The sequence below is a fragment of the Mirounga leonina genome, unplaced genomic scaffold, assembly GCF_011800145.1.
Source record: "Mirounga leonina isolate KUSES-001 unplaced genomic scaffold, KU_Mleo_1.0 Mir_169, whole genome shotgun sequence".
NCBI lineage: Eukaryota > Metazoa > Chordata > Mammalia > Carnivora > Phocidae > Mirounga > Mirounga leonina.
Genome location: NW_023270431.1, coordinates 1,289,923 through 1,297,208, shown reverse-complemented (window position 1 = coordinate 1,297,208; position 7,286 = coordinate 1,289,923). Strand labels below are relative to the sequence as shown.

The 7,286-nt window shown below is 40.6% G+C and overlaps 1 pseudogene; it reads left to right on the top strand.

Moving 5' to 3' along the window:
* Nucleotides 1–6,660: 6,660 nt before the first annotated feature.
* On the top strand, nt 6,661–7,046 carry LOC118017404 (annotated as a pseudogene).
* Nucleotides 7,047–7,286: the final 240 nt, after the last annotated feature.

The following is a 7,286-nucleotide window of genomic DNA, read 5'->3' as shown; positions in this document are numbered from 1 at the left end:
GGGCTCCCTGCTAGGCGGGGAGTCTGCTTCTCCCTCTGACCCTCCCCCCCTCCCATGCTCTCTCTCTCATTCTCTCTCTCTCTCAAATAAATAAATAAATAAAATCTTAAAAAAAAAAAAAACTAATTGGTTACCAGTCAAGTGTATCAGTGAATTATTTTTAAAACTGTTAAATAAAGAATCAAGCTTTTTCTTTGCCTTTCCTATATGAACTGTACCAAAGAGTAACAAATACTAGATGAGGGAAAGTTTCTCTTTATAGAAATACTCCAGTAATAAATGAGGAATGAATGATTTAATTAGTGCATCACCATTTGAGGTAATGGAGGTAGGCATTGATCAGCAATAGCTGCTAAAGCCACAAAAGAAAAGCAACTAGACTTTAAATGCTTCCTAATGGAACATAAAACCACCTGTGAATTCATTCTGCTAAAAGAAAAAAAAAAGTTGAACTTGAATCCAATCAAACCTCCAGAATAATTACTAATGTATAGGAAATTTAAAACAACACAAGTTACAAACAGCAAAATTGACCTACATTTAAAAAGAAATGGAAAAAAAGACTGTAGATTGGAAAAGTATTCTGGGACGTATCCATCAATTGCAATGTGTAGATTTTATTTATATCCTGATTTAAGGAAGTAAAGGGTAAGTCACAATTGTGATAGATATGCCCTCACTGCAAATCCAAACACTGACAGACTATGTGATCACTAAATATTTTGAGTGCAGGGAATTTATGAGGCGATACTTCTAGGGAGTGGTTGCATACATAAGTCCAAAGCTCTTGAGACACATCTGGACTAGGGATATAAATGTGGGAATTGGAATCATCTAGAGATTCTCGCTTCACGGATGGAAGCTGGTGAGATACTAAGCTGTGTATAGAGTTCCTCATCCTCCGCACTATTGAGATTTGGGGACAGTGAATTCATTGTGGAAGGCTGTGTTGTCCACTGCAGGAAGTTGCAGTTGTCCCTGCATGGGCTCTACCCAACTAGACGCCCCTAGAATTCTCCCACCCAGTTGTCACAAGTGGAAGTGTCTCCAGACATTACCCCAAATTTCCCTTGTTAGCATCACTAACGTAGAGTGAACAGAGAAGACGGAGGAGAATGAGACCCCGGGGTTGAACCAACACTGCATCTGTGAAGCCCCTAACGCTCCCCCAGAAGTGGAATGTGAACGTCCACCTTCACCCTCTCCTGAACCCTCCGCACAAAGCTGCTTTCAAGTAAGAGAGGCAAGTAAATAACCTCAAATGACAAACATGAGATACCGTTCTCTCTAGAGTCTAAAATGAGAGCCCACACGTGCACTTCCCAGAGCGCTCTCTTAATTGAAGAGACAACACAGATTCCCCAAAGCTCTTTGGATCAAAAACTAAAGAAAAATGCATGCTGGGGGTGAATGAAAAAGATTTGCCCAGGAGAATGTCATTCTGCCAGAAAGGAGGCTGCATTTCCTACTTAGGCTTTGAGAAAAGTGTCTGAAGTTTAATGCTTTACCTCTGCTTACCCTACATGATTTCCTTTTTATTTATTAGGAGTTGTTAACTCTTTACTAACAACTTTACTGAGATATAATTCACACATTGTATAATTCAACCATTTCAAGTGGACAATGCAATGGGTTTTAGCCTATTCACAGATGTGTGAAACCATCACTGTAGCAACTTTAGAAGATTTTTATCACCACAAAGAGAAATTCCATACCACTTAGCCATCACCCCCCAAGCCCCCATTCCCTTAATCTTAAGCAACTATTTTCTGGTTTTGATTTCACTAATCTATTTTCTGTTTTTATAGATTTGCCTATGCTGGATATTTCATATAAATGGAATCATGTAGCCGTCCTGTTTCTGGTTTCTTTCACTTATGAAATTATGAAAAATACAATATTTTCAAGGTTCATCTACATTGCAGCTTATATCAGAATTTCATTCATTCCCTTTTAAGACAGAATAATATGGATAAATATAACATATAATAATATGTATGAATATAACATATTTTGCGTGTCCAGTTCATCAGCTGATGGACATTTGGGTTGTTTCCACCTTTTGGCTATTGTGAATAACGCTGCTATAAACATTTGTGTACAAATTTTTGTGTGAGCACCTGTTTTCAGTTCTTTGTGGTATATGCCTAAGAGTAGAATTGCTGAGTCATCTGAGGATCAGCCAAACCGATTTTTACAGTAGCACAGGCATTAACCCTTACTCAAGAAAACAATTTTAGAAAGTAGGATAATGCTATTTCACACTCCGAAACAGGACACCCCTGCTCAGTTTGGTTGAGTACCTAAGTCGAGTCTCCAAAGAGAAGAAATGGTAGGTGTGTTAATACAGACAAGCAGTCATTTGGAAAGATTCTGCACTTATGACATTTTCTTATCTGTTTTCTTTATTAAAGGGTTTGTAGACTGACCTCATCAGCAAAACATTGCCTAAAACCTTGTTTCCATGGAGAAATGCAATCTGAGTTAAAATCAGAGTTCTAGAAAAATGCATTTTTCTGGTCTCACATATCACCTGGGGCCACTCAACCAGTAAGGCTCACCTTCCCTGTCTCACCAGCAGCTTCAAGGGACTCTAGCAATCTGGAATTGTAAGCCTGACTAGGTAGATGGGATCCTTCTTTCTTCCTTTTCTTCTCAATCTAACAGGCTCTGGCTACTCACCAAACGTATCTTTGGAAGTTTATACACATACATCTAATCCTGGATGATTTCCACTTCTTTCCTCTGCTTCTTGCATGGGATCACAGACCCTGCATACATTAGAGATAGTCATCAGGCAAGTGTTCAATAATCAGGGAGCATCCTGATTCCAGGTAAATCTCTTAACTTGAGGTTATTCTAGTGTGGAAATCAACCAAATATAAAAAGGAAAGTAATGTCTTCAACTAAAGCAACAACAGCTAGAGTGATCCAAGAACTCAAGGCCAAGGATTCGTAGTACAGTGAAATCATAAATAAAATAATGGCCTTGAGTTTGTAAAAATCAAAAATAGATAGTGAGGTGAAATGCAAAGTAGGTCAGGGTATATGGATTAAGACAGAGGCTCTGAATCCTAGGGTGCCAGTGGGTGGTGTCACTCTTAGATGGTTCCCCCAAATCCCAGTCCCCGGTTTATATGTTTTATGTATTTCCTCCTCCTGAAGTACAGACCAAATCATATCAATCTGATTATGAGGTTACATTATATGACAAAGGTGAAAGGATTTTACAGATATAATTAAGGTTCTTAATCAGTTGGCTTTGGGTTGATTAAAAGGGAAATTATCCTGGGTGGGCCTGACCTAATCAAGTGAACCCTTAAGGCTGGCCTTCAAGCAGGAAGTTGCCATGTTGTGGGAAGGCCTATGAAAGGAGCCCTCTGGCCTGTGGAAAGCATCCTCTAGGAGCTGAGAGTAATCCCCAGCCAACAGCTTGCCAGAAAATGGGGACCTGAGTTATACAGCTGCAAGAAGATGAATTCTGCCAACAACCAGAGGAAGCTTGGAAGTCAATTTCCCTAGTTGAGCTCCCAGATAAGGGTGCAGCCAGCCAAGACCTTAATTTCACCCATGTGAAATGCTGAGCAGGGAACCCAACTAATACATGCCAGATTCCGACCCTCGGGAACAGGGAGATAATAAATTAATGTTGCAGGATGCCATGTTTGTGGCAATTTGTTATGCAGCAGTAGAAAATGAATACACTGCCAAAGGCCACAGCATATGGTTCGTGCACCCTTTGTGCCCTAGGAGATCCTAGTGGCTTTGAAACACTGGGCAGGACCTGCCATATTCTTGCTATTCTATTTGCCTTTGGTGCGGTTATCCTTGACTTAGGCTTCATGTCTAAATAGCTCTTTGTCTACCTATCTTGTATGCACACCTTCTATAATTAAATGTGATAAATGTTTTCTGTTCCCATCTTGACGATGATGCAATGATCTATACAAAGGATTTGCATGTTAATTTGTTTTGTCCTCTAAGGTAGAGTTCTAAACCCCAAAGCCTTGCAAATGCTTTTCTGCTTTGAATCCCAAGTTGCACTTATAAACGGAACTAGAAGTAGAAGAAATTAGAGACTGGCTACGGTGAGATTTGAAGTTCCTAGGGGAGTGGTAAACCTAACAGAAAACCTGCAGTTTGTCTGCATAATCACACAGATCGTTTAGATGTGGGTGTTATTGTTTAGTTAGCCCAGAATCATACAGAGGCCTTAAGCAATTTTATTTTGGTGATTTCAGAGTACAGAGTGGTATCTATCCGTGTCATCTGATGGCGGCCAGAATCAAAATACATTGCAAGATAGATTCACAACCCTCTATTTCACTGCAGTGCCATCACCAAATCTCCCCCATTTATCCAAAGACAGACGGACAACAAATGTCCTTCTGTTATTGGTACACAGCTCAAACTGAATGGGATTTATCGGGATTTTACATCTAATCCCTCTTCTTAAGGGACTCTGGCTGTTAGCTTTGGCAGGGAAGAGAAGGGGAACCAGATGCTTGAATGCTGGAGGGCAGAGTTCTTAAGTTAAAAAACTTTTTTAATGACTTCCGTTTTCTTGTACTTGCAGGTGCCAATCTAAGCGTGAGCACTTCCGATCAATATCAGTAGGTTTGAACTATGAATTAACCTCAATAGCCAAGCCCTCCCCCTCCAGATAAACCCAAAATGTGCCAACTAAATCTTTTTTTTTTTAATTTTATTTATTTATTCATGAGAGACAGAGAGAGAGAGGCAGAGGGAGAAGCAGGCTCCCAAGGAGCAGGGAGCCCGATGTGGGACTCGATCCCAGGACCCCGGGATCATGACTCGAGCCGAAGGCAGACGCCTAACCATCTGAGCCACCCAGGCGCCCCCCAACTAAATCTTTAGTAACAGGCATATCTGTGCTTTTTACCCTGGAGAATAAAGCAAGTATGAGAATTTCTGAATAACAGTGATAAAAAAAATGTATTCATGGAGTAGAACATTTTTATTTTAATATTTCCGTAAAATGAATTCTCTCCTGGCATGGAATATCCGGCTTATGAACGTACTTGCAAAGCCTCCAGCTGTTCTCTTCATTTTCCCCCCATCACTTCCAACTAGCATCTTAAAAAGGCACAATAGGATTTTCCCAAATAATCACCAACACATGATGAAATTACTTCTCCAGATCTAAAAACTCCAGCAAAGAATTTGTAGGGGATTACTATCTCATTTTCTAATAGTGCCCTATTCAGATGTAGCTACAACCACGCTACGGTTAGAGCAATAACTTTTTGTTGCCACGCTTCGGGGGTTATCCAGTTATCTTAACAACTGTCATGAAATTCTAAAAGAAAAATTAATTTAAATCTGCTCTCCTAAAAAAAAAAAACTAACATGTATTTTGTTATTCTTAGGAGCTGGAATGGGGGAGTCCTCAAATCAGAAATAGAAAATAAGCTATCATAATTGCAAAGGGTCTGGCTGTTCTAGACTAAAGACAATGACTCCCAAACATGACTGTTCATAAAAATTGCTTGGAAAGAGGTTTAAAATGCATATTCCCAGGTCCACATCATACCTTCCGAATCAGAATTTCTGAGGTGGGATTGAGGATCTGCATTCATAAAGAAATCTCCAGCTATTTCTGATGTAGCTAGACTGTAAATTGGAGTTTAGGAACCACAAAAATTAGGAGCTATATCAATACATCTCATTGATTTGATAGAGTGTTAATTATAGTGTAATCTTGATAACAAGCTATTCTAACTACTTAAAAAGAGAGACTTTGGGTCTGAATCCTTGCATTTAACTTCTCATTCTCCCAAGTTCCCAATGGGATGACCAGAGGAATTTGAAAATCCTGGAAAATTTGTATCAGCTCTGAATATCAGAAAAGGAAACCAAACTATTGTGGGAAAAGTCAAGGCATTTCTTGACTTTTCTTTTCTTTTTTTTTTTAATTTTATTTTATTATGTTCTGTTAGTCACCATATAGTACATCATTAGTTTTTGATGTAGTGTTCCATGATTCATTGTTTGCGTGTAACACCCAGGGCTCCATGCAGTATGTGGCCTCTTTAATACCCATCACCAGGCTGACCCATCCCCCACCCCCTCCCCTCTAGAACCCTCAGTTTGTTTCTCAGAGTCCATAGTCTCTCATGGTTCATCTCCCCCTCCGATTTCCCTTCCTTCTCCTAATGTCCTCCATGCTATTCCTTATGTTCCACAAATAAGTGAAATCATATGATAATTGACTTTCTCCACTTGACTTATTTCACTTAGCATAATCTCCTCCATTTCCATCCATGTTGATGCAAAATTTGGGTATTCATCCTCTCTGATGGCTGAGTAGTATTCCATTGTATATATGGACCACATCTTCTTTATGCATTCATCTGTTGAAGGGCATCTCGGCTCCTTCCACAGTTTGGCTCCAAAGACACAGACATAGTAAAAAGAAGGGGCCATATGCACCCCAATGTTCATAGCAGCGATGTCCACAAGTCAAGGCATTTCTGCAAAATATATTGCAAGCAAGACTGGATTGGGAGATGTCTCAGTCACTGAGCAGGCTCTGAGGACTCAGCAGTCTCCCACTAGAGCTCCCTCCCTACTGGACGCTCAGTTCCTGCCCCCCACCCTCACCGCCCACCCCCCCTTTTCCTGCTGCTGCCTTCCAGCATGTCTCCTATCCAGAACCTCCACTCTTCTCACCCCTTTGCTGATGCAAGTAAGGGTGATGATCTGCTTCCTGCTGGCACTGAGGATTATATAGATATAAGAATTCAACAGAGAAACAGCAGGAAGACCCTTACTACCATCCAAGGTGTTGCTGATGTTTAAGATAAAAAGAAACTAGCGAAGGCGTTTAAGAAGAAATTGGCCTGCAGTGGTCCTGTAATGGAGCATCCAGAATATGCAGAAGTAATTCCACTGCGGCGTGGCCAGTGCAGGAACATATGCGAGTTCCTGGTAGAGACTAGACTGGCTAAGGACGACCAGCTGAAGGCTCATGGGTTTTAAGTGCTTTTGGCTCACTGAAGCTTAAGTGAGGATTTCCTTGCAGTGAGTAGAATTTCTGTTCTGTCCCTTGTCACAAGTTGTAAAACCTCACAGCTTGCATAATGTATCCATTTGGGAGTCTGCTTCTAACTTGGACTAGTGTAACTCCTTCATGCAATAACTGAAAAGAGAAAGAAAAGAAAACAAAGACTGGATTGGGAGGATGGCTGGCCAACTCACAAATCACAAACCAACCCGAAGCACAGAGCAGCACGGGACCTGGAGTAAAAATGGGCATCAGGACA